Below are 24,515 nucleotides of genomic sequence, written 5' to 3'. Positions count from 1 at the left end.
CCCTGTGGGCTCAGATGGTAAAGAGTCTGCCCCACTATGTGGGAGACCCAGGTTCGATCCCTGGGTTGGGAAGATCCCCTGGAGAAGGGGATGTCTATCCACTCCCGTATTCTTGCCTGGAGAATTCCATGGACAGAGGAGCCTGGTGGGCTACAGTCCATGGAATCGCAGAGAGTCAGACACGACTGAGTGATGAAGACTTACTTACACACACAGAGATGTAGGGATGGGGGGGTGGTGAATGGCATGTGACAAGAGGTGGGGTCGGAGCCTGAAGCCCCCAGGACTCACTCTGCTGTGAAGGGCATGGTGGGCTGGTCTCACACCTTAGGGCTTTCGGTATATACTTTTGTCTTGGGGTTTAATTCCCCCTGGCTCCCATGCTGGTGGTCAGGCTGGTAGTAACTTGGGAAAAGGGGCTTCCATTGTGGCAGCAGCAGCTGAGAATGAAGGCCCATGGTTATCATGGGAGATTACGGGCTGTAAGAGCCAAAGTCCCACTGATTTCATCCATTCCTCTGCTGGCAGACAAGACCACTCACATCCCCAACCAGATGGAGGAAAAGTGGTTTTCAAAGTCTTCAGAAATGGGTCCTCTTCCTCGGTCAGGGCAGGGGGCAGAGGAGGAATAATAGCTAGGAGCATTTGGACCAAATGTGCAACTGCTAAATGATGTCACCAACAGTCATCTCTGAGGTCCGATAGCCAGTGGTCAAGGCCATTGCTGGCATCCTGGAGAAGAAATCTTTGCAGGCATTTGTGTCTGGGTGACGCTGGTGGGGCAGTGACAAATGCTCAGCCCTGCAGGAATTTGGAGAGGCTGCCCAAGCAATGTAAACATGGGGACCTATTTGTAAATTTTAAAATGTACTGTGTTTACTTCTATCAGGAAAGAGTGCTCTTTATCCTCACTGTCTCTTAAGACTTATGATTAAAGTGTTGAAAAGACCTAGCCTCTTACCCTCCCTTGATCATAGGAGATGGGGCTGGTAAGGGGGCAAGAAAAGAGGGCCCTTTGGAAGATGTGTGAAGCAAGCCCATAACAGGGTCATGGTGGGCCTTGGTCTACAAGGGGTCCACCCAGCATGCCCCACTAAGGCACCAGGCAGAACTCTAAGAAGGACTGATAAGAGAAGGCAGAGGCAATCAGTCAGTGCATTGGCTGTAGACAACCTCTGTGAGCCTGAGTTGGAATATAGCATGAGTTAAGATCTGAGTTATTCAGAGATCAGAAGGTTACTCAGGATTGCAGGCATCTTGAGAATCAAGTTGTATAGCTGTCGCCCTAGCAGGCAGCATCCATCATTAACATCCGCAGACCATTTTTTCTATAGGCACCAGGGTCACACAGTCTAGCATCTGTGACAATGTTTAAGCTCTTAGCAAATCTAATCAGCCCTGAGAAAAGGGCCCACGGTTTAGGAATAGGAGCACTTCGATCCACTCCAACTCCCTATCATTCCCCACTGTGGGGAATATACAATCAGGACACAATCCTTATTGTGCTGGGGCTCTCAAAATGAACTCCCTTTGACCTTCACCTCTGACCTGGGGGTCAGTCTGTTCCTTTTTCCAAAGGTTGGAATCTGCTGGAAGCAATCACTGCCACAGAAGTATGAATGAGCCACACCGGTCCACCCCCAGATGTCTGCCTGTCACTGGGAGAAAACAGCTCCTGCTGGGTTTTCTGAACACTCATCAGCTGGCAAAATGACCCAACCCCAGATGCCCAGGCCAGTGCAGGCTTGGAGGAGTTGGTGCCCGAGGGTTCTGGGCAAGGATGGAGAGGGGGGATCTCTGGAGAGTCACTAATCCCCCACTGAGGCTGTCCCTGGAGCCTGGCTGATGTGTGGTTGTATGGTGGGCCCTGGAGTGGTAGCTCATGGGGTGACCAGGACCCAGAGAATTGGAGAAGTCATCAGTTTGCTGGCTGTGTGCTCTGCCTCTCCCATAGTCCTGTCCTCGGGAGCTAGCACAGAGCAGTAACTGGCTCCATGGGATGCCTGTGAACCTGGGCACACACAGGTCCTCTTGGTGGCCCCTGCAGAGCAAAAATTCCGCAGCGATGGTGGTTCTCGTTCCAGGGTCTTCCCGCGTGCTGTGCTCAGTCACTTAGTCGTGTCTGACCTTTTGTGACCCCATGCACTGTAGCCTTCCAGACTCCTCTGTCCATGGAATGTTTCCAGGCAAAAATACTGGAATGGGGTGCCATTTCCTACTCCAGGGGATCTTCCAGACCCAAGGATTGAGCTCACATCTCTTGTGTCTCCTGCTTGGCAGACGGATTCTTTACCACTAGCGCTACATGGGAAGCCCTTTGCTATGGGAACCTATATTTTTAATAGAGATGAGCCTCAGAGGCAAGGAATCTTGACAGGTAAGTGTTAGCATTTTATACATCTTGGAGGTGATTTTGACGCAGGTTTCCAGTAGGGACCCTTATGTTCCTAGTACATACACTTTTCTGCCTGGGAAGTGCTGACTGGCAGTTCAAGGTTTGTTCTGAAGGCCAGATGGACTCTCAGGTAGGACAGGCAGAAGGATGAGGTGGAAAAGTGCCAGAAAATTCCCTCTGCCTCCAAAGATTCCCTTGCCTAACCTGCCATACCCTCCTTAAATCCCACCATGCAGCATCACCTAAGTCTCTGGGCAAGTGTCATCCTCCAGAAACCCGTAACAAGGCAGCTCTTTCTGTAGAGTCTCTCTCTCTTTCCAAAGGCTGGAAGCCGCTGGAAGCAAAAACTCATTTCATTCCACCCAGGACCCACCTGCCTGTGAAATGGGCTGCACCCCATACCTCTCCCCATAGGCCAGCCCAGGGCCACCAACTCCTAGGTTCTGAAGCAATCCTTTGGGAGAGTGAGGGTGACATTTCCTCTCTCTCTTTGCCATCCTGCTGCCAGTCTCCTCCCAGCCCAGCATTTAGGGCAAAGGCATGGGGAGCCAGACTGTCTGCCCCCGCCCAGCACTGTTGCCAGGAAGTGTGGGGAACGGCTCTGCCACCCTGCCCCTTGCGCTAAGCAGTAGGATGAAAGAAACCCCAGAATGGCAGTTTGGGATTATCCAGTGCCCTGGGCCAGAAAGGCTCCCTGGGAGGATTAGTGGCTTCCTCTTGAAAAAGCCGCAGCCACTCTTTCAGACAATACCTCCTCTTTTGCGGATCTCCGGCCCCCTCTCCTAACCAAGCAGCCCAGGGTCCTCTGCTGTGAATCTGCAGAGGACAGCTTATCTTAGGAGAGGTGATGGGGAACTCACCACCTCTGAAGGTAGCCCACTCCATCTCCAGTTCTAGACAGCTCTATTATTTTGGTACTGACTGAAGCAGAAACTCTGTTTTTCCCATGGGTCATGGTTCACAGCCTGCAGCTCCAGCCGGGGCAGTGAAGCACTAAATAATCTTTTGCTCAAGGGACAGAGAAAGAGTGCTTGCTCCAAGCTCCCCCCATCCACGGAATTCTGGAGCGCCCACTGGCCACAGGATATCACTCTTCCTAGTGAGGAGAGACTTTCAGGATTGTTGTCCTCAGTAAACTTCCCACCACTCCCCCAGTGGCCCCTGCTATCCCCTCAGACACCTACCGACTTTCTGTTCCATGCAGCCATCACTCCAGCCAGGTTCATATCATCCCAGGCACCTGTGCACGTACTGAGTGGGGCTTCTGTGAGTTTCCTCATAGCCCCTGGCACTCTGAACCCCCTCATTCACAAGTGCTTGTCCTGGAACCCCTCACTGGGTTCTGCTAAGCCCCTCTACCTCTTTTGCCATCAACATAAAGCCTGGGTCCCAACCACCAGCTCAGCCACTGGATGGGGGGGCAGTGGACTGGAGCCCATAGCGAAGGGCCAACATGCTATGTCTTTGGAAGCAGAACCCACAGCTTTTCTCACTGAGCTTGTCTGAACCCCAAACTTCAGACTGTGTATTTTCTTATTGTGGTAAAATATATGTAACATGAGCTTCTCCATTTGAATCATTTTTTGGCGCACAGTTCAGTGACATTGAGTCCATTCACAAGGCTGTGCAGCCATCACCACCGTCCATCTCCAGAGCTTTGTCATCACCCTTAACTGAACCTCTATCTCCATGAAGCACTGACTCCCCATTCCTCTCTTTGCCCATTCCTTGGCAACCACGATTCCACTTTGTAGCTCTGTGACTTTGAATACTATAGGCACCTCTGCATAAGTGGAATCACATGATATTTGGCCTTTTGTGATGGGCGTATTTCACATGTCGGCGTATTTCACATGTTTTCAAGGTCATCCATGTTGTAACATGTATCAGAATTTCATTCATTGTTAAGGCTGAATTCCAGGATTCACTGTGGGCATTGTATTCATTGTAAGCAGGTATCACCTTCTGCTGATACATTCATCCTCTGATGGACACTTGGGTTTTTTGGTTTCTGTTATTGTGAATAATACTGCTATGAACTGGTGGACAAGTATCTGTTTGAGTCCAGAGTGTGTATTTTACATGCTTCCCAAAGGGCTCCTCCCTCGGCCCCTGTAACAGGCACTATGTTCCTGTCAAATGGGGACTTCTCCCACGGCAGGGCAGGAACCTCCTCAGTGATGGTACAACTGGAGCCGCCTTGCATCTTGTCAAGGGCTTCTCAGGTGGTGCAGTGGTAAAGAATCCACTGCCTATGCAAGAGATGTGGGTTCAGTCCCTGGGTCAGAAAGATCGCCTGGAGTAGGAAATGACAACCCACTTTAGTATAGTTGCCTGGAAAAGTCCATGGAAAAGAGGGGCCTGGTGGGCTACAGTCCATGGGGTCGCAAAGAGTCAGACATGACTGAGAATACTCAAACACACACATATAACTCTTTTTAGGGAATTAAAAAAACCTACTGTGTATTTAAAGACTATCAAGTATCAGCCCAGTATTGGAGGAGATATACAAGCTGCCTGTTTTCATATGTGGCACTTTTATGTATTGTGTTGGGATTTTTTTCTAGATTGGACTGGTAAATACTATGTTTGAGGTTGGGCTGTTGTCTTTATAACTGCCTTGGTATTTTATCATCATATTTATCACTTTGGATATATAAAATCAGATACATGTATTTATATGTCTTCTTATTGTAAGAAGACATATTTGATGTGTCTTATTTAACTAAGTAAGAATAAATCAGCAAAAATGATTAAAATAAAAAACCCAAGCATGCAATATATTTATCATTCCAGTACTGAGCTTATACTTGGCTTTCTTTTAAAACACAGTAGGGCTTTTTGACTCCCCAAAATGTGTTGATGTAATGCCAATGTCCCTCATCCTCAGCTTCCTACCTCCTGCCTTCAGAACCTTCATAAGGGCTTTGATTAATCAGTGTGTGATACCAACTAGGGAGTCTGGCATTTTGCAAGGGACATCTTAACCCAAAGCAATGGATCTGCAGTGAAGGAATTTCAGACATTAACTCTGGGCAGAAGAGAGGTTTTCCGTGAAGAGATCTTCTCAAATTGTGCCTCTTATTTTGACAGACCCAGAAATTCCAGACTAGGGAAGGAGTAAGGTTACTTATTCCATCCCCTCTTTCACCCCCCAGTTGTCTTGATCTCACCTTCCTCTGCCTGAACACCGGATATACCATCACCACTGAAGCCAGCTCACAGCATCTCTGGACTCCCCTCTGAAGAGCTCTTCCTTCCCAGTCAATGACTCTCTCCCTGTTGCTTCCATTATGGGCCCATTATCTACCCCTTGGAGCTCTTTGGGACTGTCAGCACTTTTCCCAAGCGCAGCACCCCATTGCATATTACAGGCCAGTACCAGTCTCCCTGAGGGTGAATGTGAAAGTGTTAGTTGCTCAGTCATGTCTGACTCTCTGTGACCGTGACTGTAGCCTGCCAGGCTCCTCTGTCCATGGAATTCTCCAGGCAAGAATACCGGAGTGGGCTGCCATGCCCTCCTCCAGGGGATCCTCTCAAACCAGAGTCTCCTGCATTGCAGGCATAGAACATCCTGGTTTTTAATGTTAATTCTAGAACTCCGTGCCCAGACCTGACTTAGGACTTCAGTCCAGCAGCAGCCACAGGGACCTGGTTGGTCCTGTTCACTCTTAGTCTGGAGAGTGAAAGCAGTGCTGAGAGCAGGGTGTGGGGAAGGGAGGGAAAGGCGCCAGCTGCTGTTGGCTGCCAGCAGTTGTTGACCAGGTCCTGTGGTCGGCTTTGTACATGTATTATCCTACTTTGGCACTCTGAGCTGGTGGCTCAGATGGTTAAGTGTCTGTCTACGATGCGGGAGACCCAGGTTTGATCCCTGGGTCGGGAAGATCCCCTGGAGAAGGAAATGGCAACCCACTCCAGTACTCTTGCCTTGAAAATCCCACAGACAGAGGAGCTTGGTGCAGGCTACTATCCATGGAGTCGCAAAGAGTCGGGCACGACTGAGCGACTTCACTTTCACTTTTTATCCTACTTAGCCTTAGTCCCACTTCATAGATGGGAAACCTGAGACCGTGTGAAGTTAAAATTCTAAGACTCCTGACAAGAGTTTGGGGTAAGCACAAGCCACTGCAATCTTACCTTTTGACTGAGCGACTTCATTTTCACTTTTCACTTTCATGCATTGGAGAAGGAAATGGCAACCCACTCCAGTGTTCTTGCCTGGAGAAGCCCAGGGATGGAGGAGCCTGGTGGGCTGCTGTCTATGGGGTCGCACAGAGTCAGACACGACTGAAGCGACTTAGCAGCAGCAGCAGCAGCAGCAGCTCCTCTATTTCCCTAAAGCAGGAAGTGAAGGGGGAGAGAGAAGGTGGTCCTTATATCCTCAGGAAATCTACACGACTCTCTGAGATGGGAGTGTACGGAGGGGGACCTGCACTGCTTCGGGGAGAAGCTACTAGCTGTTGGTAGGACCCTACCTGGTGTGGACTGGAGCAGCCCCCCAGGGCTGGTCTAGCCTGTCTCCCAGACCCCGTGGGAATCCAGCCTCTTAGCCTGGCCCTCAGGGATTGTGGAGTCAGCTGCCTAGGTTGTTGCCTGGCTTTCAGCTCCGTTTTTAGCATATCTAGCACTTGTCTCTCTGAGCTGAAGACAGAGGAGCTTAGGAAATGTCAGAGGTAATACACACACACACACACACACTGGAAGATTCCTTACTGGGTGTGGAGTTGGAGGTGATGTTCACATTTGGTTGTGGCTTGGCTGTTGTACGCATCAAGTTAACAGGAGGAAGAGCAGAAAGTGGGGGATACTGAGGCTCCTGTCTGCTTCCTATCTCTTTAGCTCCTCTGTACCCCACTCAGTAATGGGTCAGGGTCCTGGCAAGGATATATAATTCCCCAATCAAGTAAGAAGAGGGTCTGGGGACTTCCCTGGTGGTCTAGTGGCTAAGACTCTGAACTCTCAATGCAAGGGGCTGGAGTTGGGTAACTAGATCCCACATGCTGCAACCAAGACCAGGCGCAGTTAAATAAATATAAAAAATTTTAAAGAGGGTCTGAATAAGCTGAACTGGAATCAGAGTTGCCAGGCTATCTCCAGCGGGAGAGATGACCCTTCTGACTTTTTCTGGCCTCTTTCTTGCCTCTTTGTGGGAGACTCACCCACATTGTGGGCAACCCACTGGGGTGGATGTGGACCTATAGCTTGGACCCAATGGGCTGATTGCCTTGTTTCCCAAGTTGGGACTTTCTCACTTTTGCTCATGATTCTGCTTTTTCTTGTTCTTACAGATGGAGGCACTGAAGCTAGGAGCCTATTTAGGAGGGGACAGTGGAGGGGCCATTCAGACCACGGTGGCTGGTGGTCCCTCGGCCAGTAGCTGGAGTTAAAGGAGTCTTCCATGGGATCCTGCATGGGTGCTCACTGGGTCCCGAAGTAGGGCTTGGGTACGGGTTCATGGTCCATCTGCTTGGAGATGCAATTTCTTCTTTGTAAATGAGAGCAGTGATACACACCTTGTGGGTTTGTTACTAAGAGTAAATGGAGCAAAACACCAAGCAAGTTCTTAGCACTTAGTAGGTGCTCAATAAATAATGGTTATTATGATTCGTGTAACTGTTATTTTTGCTTTGTCTATTATTATCCTCTGGCACATTCTGCCTTTGGGGATTTCCGGGGAGGCCCTGGGTTCAGGAGCTCTTGTGTCACAGTCTAGCTCTAACTCCTTCTGATACCTGGCACATCTACCTTCTCATGGATTATGTGTTTTTTTGGTCTTTGGGCAGTGTAATTACTCACAATTTTTATTTTCACAAGTTTTCTGACATAGATTAGTTTCATAATCAGAAAAAAAGGTTATCACAACATATTGCTTAACAAAAACAATTATAAAACAGTAATATAGAACATTTGCTGTTTAAAAATATATATGTACATAAAGATACTAAGATAATAATAAAATGCAAAATAACTCCATTTGAGTAGTGAAATCGTAAACTTCTATTGTTTTCTAAATTTCTTATAATAAAAACATTACCTTTGTAGAATGAAATTATGTTAAAAGGGGGAAGGTTCTTGCCTGCTTTACCAGGAAAGGCGGCGTCCTTTGTGGCAAGCCTGCTTCTTCTTCTAAGTGCCCCAGTTTGGCTAGTGGTCCATCATGCCCCAATATGTGGAATCACCCCGGATCCTCCCTTTCCCTCTGCCCAGTATGAGACCCACCTCCCAGTCCGGCTGCCCAGCTCCAGGAAGGGTCAGTCAGTGGCTTACCTGCACCTGGAGTGTTTTCACAGGAGTCCTGAACAGGTAAGCATTTAGCACAAAATTTTTGTTTATAGACTTCCCTGGTGGCTCAGATGGTAAAGAATCTGCCTGCAGTACAGGCCACCTGGGTTTGATCCCTGGGTTGGGAAGATCCCCTGAAGAAGGGTCTGGCTGCCACGCCAGTATTCTTGCCTGGAGAATTCCATGGACAGAGGAGCCTGGAAGGCTACAGTCCATGGGGTCGCAAAGAGTCGGACACGACTGAGCAACTAACACTTTAACTTGGGACTTCCTTGGTGGCTCAGATGGTAAGGAATCAGCCTGCAATGCAGGAGACCCAGGATTGAAGTCTCTCTCTCCTATATGGAGGGCCTAAGGGTCACAGTCTCTGCTTCTTTTAAGGCAGGTATCAGTGATGGATGGATAGGCAGGAAAGAGGCCATGGAAAAGCACGGTGAATCTTTGGTCTAGCAACAGAGCCCTCATGCTCTCTAAACTTTAACTGAACCTTCCATCACCCCTCTAGGGCACTCAGGAAAATGGAGCGACTGTGTCTTCCTTCTGTAGGATGTGTCGACCCCAGGCCCAGAAAGGACAGGGGACTTGCCTAAAGACACGGAGCACATAAAAGGATTAAAACATTGGAATGCAGGACACTGAGGAAACTGACATTGCCAGGGACTCCCAGTTCTCAGACAAAGCTTCAGTGTGTTTCTCTGGAGCCAGAAAGAGTGAGTGAGTTGACAGGGGATGACACAGAGCTTTGGGGGCTGCTCTCAAAGCCACAGGTTTGGGAAACCTGTCTCAACACCCACACAGGAGAAGGGAAGAAACACAATCAAAGCAAGTCCCAGACAATCTTTGGCTAAGAAACATGTTGGAACAAATATCGGCTATTAATGCATATATGTGGAATCTAGAAAAATGGTACAGATGATCCTATTTGCAGGGCAGGAATAGAAATGTGGACGTAGAGAAAAGGACTTGTAGACACAGGTGGGGAAGGAGAGGGTGGGACGCATCGAGGAGTCGCACTGGCATATGTAAACTACCATGTGTAAAATAGCTAGCTAGTGGGAAGCTGCTGCGCAGCACAGGGAACTCAGCTCGGCCCTCTGTGATAACCTAGAAGGGTGGGATGCGGAAGCAGGGGGAGGGGGCTTACAAGGGAGGGGCTATATGTATATGATGGCTGATTCATGCAGGAGTCAACATAACATTGTAAAGCAATTATACCCCAATTAAAAACAAAAGAAAAATATGATGGAAAGAACTGTTCTAGGGAAGATTTCTATATGACACAGTCTCTTCCTCTGATGAGGCACTGAGTCCTCTGTTCAGGCAGGAAGCCTGGCCCCTCAAATGAGGCATAATCAGGCCCTCTTCGGCGAAGCTGAAGATATCCAGTGAGCTGTTCATCAATGCACAGAATTGGGCATCGCAAGGAAGGAGATTTAGGAGGAGTGAGCAGGTTGGGGCAAGGGGGCAGAAGATGGAGGAGGTGTGGCCAGGCAGAAATAATGAAGATTGACAGGGAGGGAGAAGGTGATGGTGTGTGGCCACTGGAACAAGGGTAGGTGTAAACAGCCATGATGGCTGGTGTTTACTAAGCACCCAGCAGGTGCCAACAGCAATGCAAAGTAGCTACAGTCATTTTACAGATGAAGAGTCAGGTTCAGGGAAATCAAATATATCACCCAGATTCACAGTGGCAGAATCAGCGTGGAGCTCAAGTCTAAGTGACCCCAGACCCCAGGTTCTTCCCTTAATGCCACACGGAGAAAAACACTGGGTTTGGATCTGGGAACCACAGTGACAGGATCTGTGAGCCTAGAGGGGGAATAAAGAAGCGTTTTACGACATGGGCAAATGTCTCAGCTGCCACCTCCATAGACACACACGCTTGGTCCCATTCCTTCAAACGGCTGAAGGTACAGGATTTGGGAGTAGAGAAACCAGCTTCATCTCCCCAATTATTGAGTGGACGGCCTCCCTGTCTCAGCACGTCATAAAATTATGACCTCCATCAAGTCTCCCAAATAAAGTGTATCACACACGTTCAGTTCAATTCAGTTCAGTCACTCAGTCGTGTCCAACTCTTTGCGACCCCATGAATCGCAGCACGCCAGGCCTCCCTGTCCATCACCAACTCCCGGAGTTCACTCAGACTCACGTCCATCGAGTCAGTGATGCCATCCAGCCATCTCATCCTCTGTCGTCCCCTTCTCCTCCTGCCCCCAATCCCTCCCAGCATCAGAGTCTTTCCCAAAGAGTCAACTTTTCGCATGAGGTGGCCAAAGTACTGGAGTTTCAGCTTTAGCATTATTCCTTCCAAAGAAATCCCAGGGCTCATCTCCTTCAGAATGGACTGGTTGGATCTCCTTGCAGTCCAAGGGACTCTCAAGAGTCTTCTCCAACACCACAGTTCAGAAGCATCAATTCTTTGGCACTCAGCCTTCTTCACAGTCCAACTCTCACATCCATACATGACCACAGGAAAAACCATACGCATCAGTCCTTAATAAACCATTTGGTGCCTGATAGAAGTTAATCATGTTTTTGATGATACATCAGCATTACTGTTGATATTGCCACTGCTTATTTCAAACTGAGCTGGTGAGGTTTTAAGAGGCCTAATCTAATCGGAGTGTGAATAGCATAGATGGCCATCTTGTCTGAACCCTACCTCTAGGTCACCACCCGATCCACACCTCTCCTTGCCCATCCAAGTGGTAACATCACTTCTCTCAAACTTTCCCCTGGAAAGAAACTCTGAATTCTTCTTGACAATGAATTGCACACCCTAAGAAGAAGGTTTGAACTGGTTTTTTTTTTTTTTTTTGCTATAGTTCCTGCTTCCCATCCTTCTTCCTTCCTCTGCAGCCTGAAGAACATTTTCAATGTATTAAAAAAAAAAAAAAAATCCAGAGGACCTCAAAGGAAACCAATCATATTGAAATACAGTGATCAAAATGTTTTTTTAAAGTAGTGATATAGTAATATATATACTTCTGCATTAATGGATTACATTATAAGATCTTCCAGCAGGACTAACAACCATTGGAATTTTGAAGCAGTGATATGTACAGAAGATACTTGTTAGACTGTGATGGGATTTGAAAGTATCTGTTATCATGGGTAGTATTGCTATGGTTGTCTGCTTACATTTGTAACTTAAGAAAAGGTGGAAATTTCAATGAGAAATTAGTGAAGAGAAAGATGTCATTTTTTCCCACCAAAGTCAAAGACTCCTTGGAAGCTTATCCATTAATCTCTTGTTGGGAAGGGAAGGAGGGTATCTGTGTATTCCAAGTTTGAAACGCTTGTTTTACAGTGGTATTTCACCTGGGAGCCTATTAAAAATGTAAATCTCACCTCAACTCTGCCCCTCCATGAAAATTTAGTGAGTCAAAAACTCCGGGGTGAGGGGCTTTCCCAATGCAGGGGGTCTGGGTTTGATCCCTTGTCAGGGAACTAGATCCCACATGCTGCAGCTGAGACCCTGTGCAGTAAATAAGTAAAAATGTAATAAATAAATTTCTTTAAAAAAAACCAACCAGCATGGGACCCATCAGCATGAGTTTGAACAAGCATTTGGGTGGGTCTGATATGTGCTCAAGTTTGAGAACCGCGTCATAAAGTGGGAGTGGGAGTGAAAGTATTAGTTGCTCAGTCGTGTCTTTGCGACTCCAGGGACTGTCACCCACCAGGCTTCTCTGTCCTTGGAATTCTCCAGGCAATGATACTGGAGCGGGTAGCCATTCCCTTCTCCAGGGGATCTTCCCTACCCAGGGATCAAACCTAGGTCTCCTGTATTACAGGCAGATTCTTTATCATTTGAGCCATCAGGGAAGCCTGCTGCTGCTGCTGCTAAGTCACTTCAGTCGTGTCCGACTCTGTGTGACCCCAGAGACGGCAGCCCACCAGGCTCCTCCGTCCCTGGGATTCTCCAGGCAAGAACACTGGAGTGGGTTGCCATTTCCTTCTCCAATGCATGAAAGTGAAAAGTGAAAGTGAAGTCACTCAGTTGTGTCCGACTCTTTGAGACCCCATGGACTGCAGCCCACCAGGCTCCTCCATCCATGGGATTTGCCAGGCAAGAGTACTGGAGTGGGGTGCCATTGCCTTCTCCGTCATGAAGCAGGGAAGGACACAATTTCTGAAGTGGACTGCATGGCCAAGGTGGCCCCTTCCCCACGATCAATCCTCCTCTGTTTTCTCTCTCTACTTCCTCCAGACCAGCTCTTAACCTGAGGTGAGCTGGTGGTATGGAGTTTAAAAATCCAAGATTCTTGTTAATGCATAATGAAGGGCTACAGTGCAGCCTCTGTCACAGTGCAGAATAAAATACAGCTACAGGAACAGCAGCTAAGATTTTGCTCCCTTATGTACATAAAAAATAATTGGTCTTCTAATTATCTCCATGAAAGTGAGAAAACTTGGTTGGCTTATTAGCACCTTTATTAGCACTAGGGAATCATTAGATACCCTTAATAGCTTTCTAATGATCCTTAGAGGAGGGAACCATTTTCAAGGCATCTGCTGGCCATTACTGGGTCATTATGGAGCCTTTTAGACCTGGTCCACACAGAATGGGGCACTGGCAAAGTGATCAGTGTGGGTACGGGTTTTGGATCCCGCGCTGGTGAAGGCATTCTGTGGCTCACTGGTCCATGTCTCTTCCCTCAGAACCACAGATGTGTCCTTTCTGAAAACTCAGAGAAGAGGACCCTGACCATGGTGGGCTCACAGGGAGGGCTGTCTGAGTTGAGGGCAACCTCAGAGGAGCTAACCCTCCTCTGGCCCTACCTTGTTTTTTTTTTTTTAATTTTTTTAATGTGGACCAATTTTAAAGTCTTTATTGAACTTGTTACAATATTGATTCTGTTGTTCCTATTCTGTTTTTTTAGTGAAGCAGGTGGGATCTTAGGTCCCCTACTAGGGATCGAACCCACACCCTCTGCATTGGGAGGAGACATCTTAACCTCTGGACAGCCAGGGAAGTCCCTGGTCCTATCTTTTAAAGGGAGGTGGGCATGTTCATCCTGTCCCCATCTCCTTTGAGAAGGTCTGCTAGGTCTATAACATATTAATTCTCCAGCCCCAAGAGCCCAGGTTTTGAAAGGCTGAAGGGATATTAATAAGCTGGACTGTGGTTTCCCACCTGTCGGGAATGTGGCTCCCTTCCAGGTCTTGGGTCTCTGGGGGACTGAATTGTAGGGCAAGTGTAAGGAGGAACAGAGGAGAAGGCAATGGCACCCCACTCCAGTACTCTTGCCTGGAAAATCCCACGGATAGAGGAGCCTGGTAGGCTGCAGTCCAAGCGGTCGCGAAGAGTCGGACACGACTGAGCGACTTCACTTTCACTTTTCACTTTCACGCATTGGAGAAGGAAATGGCAACCCACTCCAGTGTTCTTGCCTGGAGAATTCCAGGGATGGGGGAGCCCGGTGGGCTTCTGTCTCTGGGGTCGCACAGAGTTGGACACGACTGCAGCAGCAGCAGCGGCAGGGAGGAACAGAACCAGCAAAGGGAAGCAAGCCTATGTTTCTCCAGCAGGTGGCACCATAACTTAACCTTCCGGTGCCTCCATGGACAGGGAAGTTTGCTCTGAGTTTGCAAACCAGGAATGTAAGTCGCCACCTGGGACTCCCCTTCTCAGTATTTGGGGCTTTGATAACCCTTAGGACAGCAAACTAATTCCAACCAGCCTTCTTCATATCACTCTCCTCCCCATACCCGCAATACTTCTGATTCTTTATCTCAGCTTCATAAACAAACTTGTCAGAAATATTTATTGTCTTAAACCTCCTGAAGCCCTGAGGAGGAATTGGGGCAAGTCCTAACTATGCTTTCCATCACCCTAAAAATTTGGAGTTTTCTCCTGAACACTCCCATTCTCCCTGTAGAAAGATCTTCTCTCCAGATGTAGAGTTTCAGTCTAATTTTCAACTTAAGAATGAGACAGCTTGCTTGACTGACACTCTCACATCTTGGGGGCTGGGGAGGCAGCGAGGAGAGCACACCCTGGGTTGAACTCTGCCTTTGGGAAGATGAAACCTGACCAGTTAATCATCCACAGCAGCATACATTTATGCAATGCTACATGAGGAACAACTCCCTCTCCTTTTATAGAATCTCAGAATTAATTCACCTAACAGCTGTTCAACCAACGCACGGCTGTAGTGCGACAACGCAAGGGAAGCCGAGTCCCTTTCCGGTTTGCCGATGATGTCATATCTCTTTAAAGACTTTTTAAACCACGGGAGCTACATGGGTGAATAGATTTGCCCAAGGATTTCCAGCTCCTCTGTGGCAGGATGTATGCATGACACCCGACTTCCAGCTAAGCCCTCTCCCATGACCAGCTCCTCCCAATCCCCCTTGGCAATGTCTGTCCAGTTCTTACCTCTGACTGAATACTGCCCACAATTGTTCCCTTCAGTGTGGTCTGTCCCACTATTTGGTAGCTATGATTTTTGAGAAATGCTTTCCTTATTGTCTGGTTATTCTCTGCTGCATAACAACTACCTCCAAATTTAGTGACTTAAAAAAGTAACCACGTTGAACCCTTCTACACCGTTGGTGAGAATGTAAACTGGTGCAGCCACTAGGGAGAACAGTATGGTGATTCCTTAAAAATTAGAAATAGAGCTACCATATGCTACAGCAATCCCACTCTTGGGCATATATCTAGTGGAGAACATAATTCGAAAAGATACATGTACCCCAATGTTCACTGCAGCACCATTTACAATAGTTAAGACATGGAAGCAACATAAGTGTCCATCAACAGATAAATGGATAAAGAAAGATGTGATATATACATGCATACATATATATATATATATATACATATACACACACACAATGGAATAGTATATAGTCATAAAAAGGGATGAAATAATGCCATTTGCAGCAATGTGGATGAACCTAGAGATCATCATAGTAAGTAAAGTCAGAGAGAGAAAGACAAATATCATATGACATTCCCTTATATGTGGAATCTAAAAAAATGATACAAAGGAACTTACTCTCAAAACAGAAAAAGACTCACAGGGACTTCCCTGGTGGCTCAGTGGCTAGGACTCCAAGCTCCCAATGCAGGGGGGGCCCAGGTTTGATCCTTGGTTGGGGTACTAGATCCCACATGCTACAACTAAGAGTTTGCAGGCCAAAACTAAAGATCCTGCATGCTGCAATGAAGACCAAAGATCCTGCATGCTGCAGCTGAGACCCAGCCTAGACAAGACTGAGAAAAAAGAAACAGACTCACAGCCGTAGAAAACAAACTTAGGATTACCAAAGGGGAAAGTTGGGGAAGGGATAAGTTAGGAATTTAGAGGCAACATATATATACTACTATATATAAAATAATCAACAAGGATTCTACTGTATAGCACAGAGAACCCCACTCAATATTCTGTAATAAGCTATATGGGAGAAGAATCTGAAAAAGAATGGATGTGTGTACCTGAGTCACCCTGCTGTATACCTGAAACTAACACAACGCTATAAATCAACCATGCATGCAAGCGTACTCAGTTGCTCAGTTGTGCCAACTCTTTGTGACCCCATGGACTGTAGCTCGCCCATCAGGCTCCTCTGTCCATGGAATTCTCCAGGCAAGATACTGGAGTGGGTTACCATTTTCTACTCCAGGGAATCTTCCTGACCCAGGGGTCAAACCTAAGTCTCCTGTGTCTCCTGCATTGGCAGGTGGGTTCTTTACCACTGTGCCACCTGGGAAGCCTCGATCAATAGTATCATAATATAAAATAAAAATTAAAACAACAACAGCCATGTTCTTATATCTCATGACCTCATGTGTCGGGAATTCAGAGATCACTTGCCTGATTCTTCTGTTCTGTGGCACTGACGGAGGTCCTACAGTGGCATTTAGGTGAGCTGTGGGCTGATCTGCAGGGTGCTGGGCAGCTTTTCTTGTATGTCTGGCTGCTTGGCCTGGGTTGGACCTGTCAGAGCCCCGTTTGGCACTCTGGCATGTGGCCTCAAGGAAGTAGGGCATTTTACACCGAAGCTTAGAGCTCTACAAGTGAGGGTTCCAGTGATGAAGGTGGAAGTTTTATGGCCTTTTCCAACCATGAAAGTCACATAATGCCCCTTCCACTGCATCCTACTGGTTCAAGTAGTCAGAGGCCCATCCAGTTTCTAGGGGAAAGGAGACAAATTCCGCCTCTTGGTGGAAGAGATGTAAAAAAATTGCCACCATGTTTTGAACCTACCACACTTAGTGAATCAAAATTAGCTTTCCTAAATCTGCCTCTAGCTCTACCGTCCTTCTTCTCTATTCAAATTATTCTGTCTTCAGTTCACAAAATAATCCATTAGGGGTGAGACAAGAAAATAACGGAATTTACAGTCATATTTTAATTTTACCTATAAAATTTTAAGTGGAACTTTACTAATATTTCACATATAGATTGAGGGGCTTCCCTGTGACTCAGTGGTAAAGAAGCCACCTGTCAATGCAGGAGACACGAGTTCCATCCCTGATCCTGGAAGATGCCACATGCCGCAGAGTACCTAAGCCTATGCACCTCAACTATTGATCCTGTGCTCTAGAGCCTGCGAGCCACAACTACTGAGCCCATGTGCCTCAACTACTGAAGCTCCCTGGAGCCCATGCTCCAAAGAGAAACCACTGTAATGAGAGGCCAGCGCACCACAACTAGAGCGTATCCCCTGCTCACCACAACTAGAGGAAAGCCACACAGCAATGAAGACCCAGCACAGCCAGAAATAAATAACCAGTAAAAGCTTAGAAAATATTATGTAGGTTGAGGCTGGTACCTACCTTCAGATCTTGTTTCAGATGGAGATATGTTACCTGCTGTCTACAAGCTCCTCTGAAGGAAGAGCTGATGTTCCCCAAAACGACTGTCAGCAAGGCCCTTAGTCATTCGTCTTCCTGTGTTAGAGAAACGCTTGAGTGCCAGGATGCTCATTGCAAGATTTAAGGAAGTTACTCACCCCCAGTGGTTGAAGAAGCTCAAGAGAATTTTGCAAATAATCTTTAGGTTGAAAAACTAAACAATAATGCAAGCAGAACAATGGGGGGAAAAGGAAGCAACGAGATATCACTATTAGAATATCACACCCCTATTAGAACGGCCAAAATTCAGAACATAGACAACATTCCAGGTAGCTCAGTGGTAAAAAATCTGCCTGCCAATGCAGGAGACACTGGTTCGATCCCTGGGTCGGGAAGTTCCCATGGAGGAGGAAATGGCAACCCACTCCAGTATTCTTGCCTGAAAAATCACATGGACAGAGGAGCCTGGCAGGCTGCTGTCCATGGGGTCGCTAAGAGTCGGACATGACTGAACACTCACACACACGCAGATAGATAGTGGTAAGGATGTGGAGCAACAGGAACCCTCATTTTTACTGATGGGAACGAAAAATAGTACCACCACTTTGGAAGACAGTTTGGTGGTTTCTTACAAAGTTAAACATATTCTTAGCATTTGATTCAACAGTCAGTCTCCTTGCTATTTACCCAAAGGAACTGAAAAATGTGTTCACGCAGAAACCTGCACACAGACGTTTATAGCTACTTAACTCATAATTACCATAACTCAGAAGCAACTGAGGTGTCCTTCAATGGGTGAGTGGGTAAATAAACTGTGGTACATCCAGACAATGCAACATTGCTGCTGTTGCTAAGTCGCTTCAGTCGTGTCCGACTCTGTGCGACCGCATAGACGGCAGCCCACCAGGCTCCCCCATCCCTGGGATTCTCTAGGCAAGAATACTGGAGTGGGTTGCCATTTCCTTCTCCAATATTATGCAGCATTAAAAAGATGTGCTATCAAGCCATGGAAAGCCATACATAAACTTAAATGTATATTGCTAAGTGAAAGCAGTCAGTCTGAAAAGGCTATACACTGTATGATTCCAGCTATGTGATATTTCCACAAAAGGAAAACTGTAACAATAGTGAAAATATCAGGGATTGGAGGAGGTGGGCAGGATGAATAGAGGGATTGCAGAGGAATTTCAGGGCAGTGAAACTACTCTGCATAACACTATAATGGTGGACACATACCCATATATACTTGTGCAAACTCGTACAAAGTACAGCATTGAGCGTGAACTCTGAGCGATGGGTTCTGGGTGAAAATGATGCATCCGTGAGGGAGACTATGCTTGTGTTGGGGAAGAGAGTATGTGGGAAATTTCTGTATCTTCTGGTCAATTATATTGTGAACCTAAAACTGCTCTGAAAATAGTTTATTAAAAATATATATTCTAGGGACTTCTGCGGTGGTCCACTGGTTAAGATGCTGCACTTCCAATACACAAGACGCAGGTTCAATCCTTGTTTGGGAAAGTAAGATCTCACATACTGAGGAGCCTGCCTGCCTTGGCAAGGACCCAGCACAGCCAAAAAAATAAAATAATAAAAAATTTATATATATATTCTAATGGCAAATCAGGCACCTGTTCAGTGACATTTTATCTGATGACACTTCATCTGGTAACACTTCATCTGCTATGTTATTGGGTAAAAACAATGATATTCTAATCAGGACAGACCCAGTCAGATGAAAAAAAAAAACAATCAAACTTATCAAGGGCTAATTGAAATATGAATTTGTATCCATTATTGTTATTGATGTCTTGTTAAAAAATAAGATTTTTAGAATGCTGTATTCAATTTTATACCCATTCAGTTCACAGTATTTTTGTTTTCTAATGTACAGAATAAGTATACAATATACTTAAACAAATGGAACATGATCAAATGTTTTTTATCTGATATAGCATATGAACAATAAATTTTAGAGACCAATGAAATATATTTATGGAACATGCACTATACACGAATACTATACTAAATACTAAGGATTTCAAAACCTTTGCTTTCAGGTTTTTGCTTTCAGGCATTTTGGAAGGAAAGATAAGAAATGTTAAAAAAAAAAAAGTAGTTGGAGTGGTTACACGACACAATTGTTTACAAACTAAAATAAGTGTAGGTCAGTTCTACCTGGGGGACACAGTCAGGTAGGTCTTCACAGAGGAGGTGATGTATAATCTGGGGTCAGAGCGGAACCCTCACCTCTGCAACCAATGCCTGATGGCAGATGCCTGCCCTCTGGTTCCACCTCTTCACTGAACCTTCTCCAGCTCTGTTTTGGATTCAGGGCACAGTGATCAATTTTGCACACAATGTCCCAGAGAGCAGGAAGGAGAACATTCCGATTCCCTTCATGGTGACACTTGGAGCTAGAGCACACACCCCATGAGGGCAGGGCCCACCTCGGGCACGTGTCTATGAACTGGCACTTGGTATGATGCCTGGCACATCAGAGACTCTCGATCAATGTTGTGCAACTGAACTGCATTGACCTTCTCAGCTAGACAAGTTCATTGGTTAATGTCTTTGGAGAGGAGTTAATAATAATCCCTGTGCCTTCACCTCCAGCTCCCCAACCCACAAATTTAGATTATTATGTACCTCCAGTTGCTTATTTGCTTGCCTCAGTTTACCTGTCACTGGTCTGCCTACTCATGTGCCTTTATGAGATCTTCCTGAATTTGTTCTCAGCCTCTGAGTCCTTCACTCCCTACTAGAGCACAGTGTCATTTGCGAAACTAGCGGTTTCACCAAGGCCCTCCAGATCATTTAGAAAAGTGAAATAGTTTTGGTACTGATTTTACCAAACCTGGGGAATACCAAGATTTTACCAAGTCTGGGAAGGGGATAAAGTCAATATTTTCTGTTTTCCAAAGGCTCATCACAGGCTCCACCCCCACCATTGCTATTAAGGAACATTTGTGTATTTTTAAATCTCTTTCAGGGGTATGCCAGCCTGAAAAGGACCTGAAATAAAAGTGGGAACATATCTGGTAGCCTCTTGGGTCCAGACAAATTCATCTAGGCATAGGAGTAGCTGGAAACTTTCTTCATTTGCTTACCCGGACTATGCTGAACTTATGTTTTCACAAGTGAATGCATGGGACAGCATGCCCTGGAGAGCTAGGAGTTACAACTTCTCAGTTAAGCCACTTCTCTGCCTTAGGCAATACTTTGAATGCAAGCTTCCTGTGCTTTTGTGAAATAGGCATGGTCAGAAAATACTGCACCTCAGAGAAATATTGAAAGGAGAAAAGCAAATTACACAAGTAAAAGAGCCATAGGGTTCCAGGAAGGAATATTATACTCTTTGGATTTGGAAAAGTAGTTTTCAGTTAGAATTAGATATACCTACACATGTGAGACAGAGAAAGCAATGGCACCCCACTCCAGTACTCTTGCCTGGAAAATCCCACGGACAGAGGAGCCTGGCAGGCTGCAGTCCATGGGGTCGCTAAGAGTCAGACACAACTGAGCGAATTCACTTTGACTTTTTACTTTCATGCATTGGAGAAGGCAATGGCAACCCACTTCAGTCTTCTTGCCTGGAGAATCCCAGGGACAGGGGAGCCTGGTGGGCTGCCATCTATGGGGTCGCACAGAGTTGGACACGACTGAAGCAACTTAGCAGCAGCAGCAGCAGCACACATGTGAGAAACCCCCGGGATTAGGAGCTTAAATAAAATAGGGGTTTATTTCTCTTTTATATTAAGGAAATCTGGAGTAGGAGGTTGAGGGCTAGAATACCTACTCCAAAGTTATGTTAGAATCAGGCTCCTTCTGTTTGACTGCTCCGCCAACTTCAGCATGTTGCCTCATTGTCCAAGAAGGCTGTGCTTGCTCTGGCCATCGCATCTATATTCCTGTCAGCAAGAAGGAGGGAGAAGAAGGGGATCCTCTCCCTTGAAAAACACTTCCAAAAGTTTACATACAACATTTCAATAATATTCATTAACTAAAACTTAGTTGTGTGGTATGTCTAGCTGCAAGGGAGGCCAGAAAATGTAGTCTTTATTCTGGGCAGCATTTGGCCAGCTACAGATTGCAAGTTCTATCATTAACAAAGGTGTGGAGACTAAATTACAAGGGTCAATAGCAGATGGTGCTGAGGTGGGAAGGTATAGTATATTACCAGAAAGTAAATGATATTACTAGCCTACTGATATTAATAGCCTACTGTATGATATCAATAACATACAAAGTACTAAAAAGTGTGAAAAATAATTCTTTATATTTTTCCCCTTGGGTCACCTGGTCAGTCTATCTTGGGCTCACCTTAGACAATCATCAGGAAGTGTATTTGTCAGGGTTCTCCAGAGAAAAAGCTGCTTTGCTGGTAGCTCAGATGGTAAAGAATCTGCCTGCAATGCAGGAGACCTGGGTTTGATCCCTGGGTCAGGAAGATCCCCTGGAGAAGGGAATGGCTACCCACTGCAGTATTCTTGCCTGGAGAATTCTATGGACAGAGAAGCCTGGAGGGCTACAGTCCATGGGGTAACAAAGAATCAGACTCGACTGAGCGACTGTCCCTGTCATTGTCCAGAGAAGCAAAGTCAAGGGAGGCCATATCATATACATAGATTTAGTTCCCTCTGGTAACCACTACTCTGTTCTCTGTATCTATATGTTGGTCTTCATTTGTTTTGTTCATTTATTTCATTTTTGCTTGTTCTTTATATTTCACATATAAGTGAAATCATATGGTATTTGTCTTTTTCCATCTGACTTCTTTTAGTTACCATATACTCTCAAGGTCCATGTTGTTGCAAATGGCAATATTTTATTTTTTAATGACAGAATAATATTGTATTGTATATATATCACATCTTCTTTACTTATTCACCTATTGATGCGCACCTAGGCTGCTTCCATGTCTTGGTATTGTAAATAATGCTGGGATAAACATAGGGGTGCATACACCTTTCCAAATGAGTGTTTTAGGGGTTTCTTTGAATAAATATTCAGAAGTGTGATAGCTGTATTATATGATAGTTCTATTCTTATTTTTTCAGGATCTCCATGCTGTCTTCCATAGTGGCTGCACCAATTTACATTCCCACCAACAGTGTACAAGGATTCCCTTTTCTCCACCTCCTTGCCAGTGCTTATTATTTCTTGCCTTTTTGATAATAGTCATTCGAACAAGTGTGACATGATAACTTGTGGCCATTTCGATTTTCCTTAGGAATAATGTTCAATCAGATACCTATCTTGTGGCCAAGCCAAGCTTCACATGAAATTAAAACCTTCAGAAGCCTACCCTTTGTCAACTTGGCATATATAGCTCCTTAAACCAAACTTAATGTGCAAATTAAGATAATAACTAGGTCACAATTCCAAGCATGATTCAACTATGCTGAGTATGATTGAAAATGCACCAACCCCATCCCCAGAAGAGGAGGAAAAATCCTTGAACCATGTTCACTCCTCTCCTTGATATCCCATAACTTAAATACTATGATGTAAAATTAAGAAAATTTATGTGCTATAATATAGGTCAATGCATCTTATGCTACATGGTAAGGAAATAAGAGAGGAAAAAACCCAAAGATATTTGCTTAATATATATGCACGTGTATGTGCTCAGTTGCTCAGGTGTGTCCAACTCTTTGAGACCCCAAGGACTGTAGCCAACCAGGCTCCTCTGTCCCTGGAATTTTCCAGGCAAGAATTCGGGAGTGGGTTGCCATTTCCTACTCGAGGGGATCTTCCCGACCTGGGGATTGAAGCTGTGTCCCTTGCATCTGCTGCATTTGACAGGCAGATCCTTTATCGCTGCACCACCTGGGAAGGCCAGTGCGTATGCACGCATTTGCATGCTCAGTCACTTCACTTGTGTCTAGCTCTTTGCGATCTATGGACTCTAGCCTTCCAGGCTCTTCTGTAGGAGATTCTCTAGGCAAGAATCCTGGAGTGGGTTGCTATGCCCTCCTCCAGGGAATCTCCCTGACCCAGGGACAGAACCCACATCTGCGTCTCCTGCACTGCAGGTGGATTCTTTACCACTAAGCCACTGTGGCAGCCCAATATATATGCATATATTATACACAAAAATACACATAGCAAAATAAGGATGAAATACTCTTGACAACTGCAGTCCTCATTTCTCTAACTGGTCACATAGTTGGAGCTGGTATTCATAATTACCTTCTTCCATTACCCATTCTGACGCTTTGCCTTCAGCTAGGACTTCAGCTGGTCATAGTTCTTCAACTGGTGGGGTGATTCCTCAAGGCTCTGGGTCCTTAGTAGTCCTGCCTGGTCTGGGTTGTTGTAGTTTTCCACTGACCTTAATTACAAGCCATGGTACTACTAAGAGATAAGCTAAGGGATCTCCTGTATCCCAGGACATCCTTTTCCTTACCTCCAGAGTGCAGGAACAGTCCAACTTCTGCTTGGCAATCAGGACCAATTACCACAGCCAGCACAGTAACTCCCTTCTTTGCTTGTTGATTCAGAGGCATGAGGAACCCAAAATGGGCAGGTGGCTGTCTTAACTTCCCGTTCAGTGGAATCGTTGTTTTGTTTCCTGGTGGAAGCATTTCTCCTTCCGGAACTAAGACCTCTAGTAGAGCATCATGTTGTGGGAACAGAAAGCAGAAACTTTCCTTGTGAGTCACTAGGAGGAACAGTGAGTGGTGGCATTCCCATTTCTACCCCGATTCCCAGACCTGTGAGGTTCGGCTATGGGAGAAAGAGCACCATAAACGGATGCAGATTCAGAGCATATACGGCTTTCTCAGGAACCTTGCCCTAGCCATTGCCATCCAGCTCGTGCTGTAACTAAATCTTCAAAAGATCATTCTACCTTTCTATCAAGTCAGCTTCTTCAGGATGGTGGGGGACACGGTAAGGTCAGTGAATCTCATGAGCATGGATCTACTGCTGCGCTTCTTTTGTGTGGAGTGTATTCCTTGATCAGAAGCAACGCCGTATGCAATACCATGATGGTGACTAAAGGCATTCTACAAGCCC

At 46.0% G+C, this 24,515-nt stretch overlaps 1 long non-coding RNA gene across 1 annotated transcript in view; it reads right to left on the bottom strand.

The window, feature by feature from the left end:
- LOC138436983 (uncharacterized) overlaps positions 1-17,595 on the bottom strand; it is a 30,293-nt gene extending 12,698 nt beyond the window's left edge. Inside the window, exons 1-2 of the long non-coding RNA XR_011255704.1 lie at positions 17,475-17,595; positions 6,533-6,730 (exon numbers count right to left, since the gene is read on the bottom strand). This is a non-coding gene — a long non-coding RNA (uncharacterized lncRNA). The remainder of the gene's footprint in view (positions 1-6,532; positions 6,731-17,474) is intronic.
- Between the last annotated feature and the right edge of the window lie 6,920 nt (positions 17,596-24,515).

This window comes from Ovis canadensis, chromosome 3, assembly GCF_042477335.2.
Source record: "Ovis canadensis isolate MfBH-ARS-UI-01 breed Bighorn chromosome 3, ARS-UI_OviCan_v2, whole genome shotgun sequence".
NCBI classification, from domain to species: domain Eukaryota; kingdom Metazoa; phylum Chordata; class Mammalia; order Artiodactyla; family Bovidae; genus Ovis; species Ovis canadensis.
Note: the sequence above shows the minus strand (reverse complement) of the source record. Positions and strands in the feature narration are given on the sequence as shown.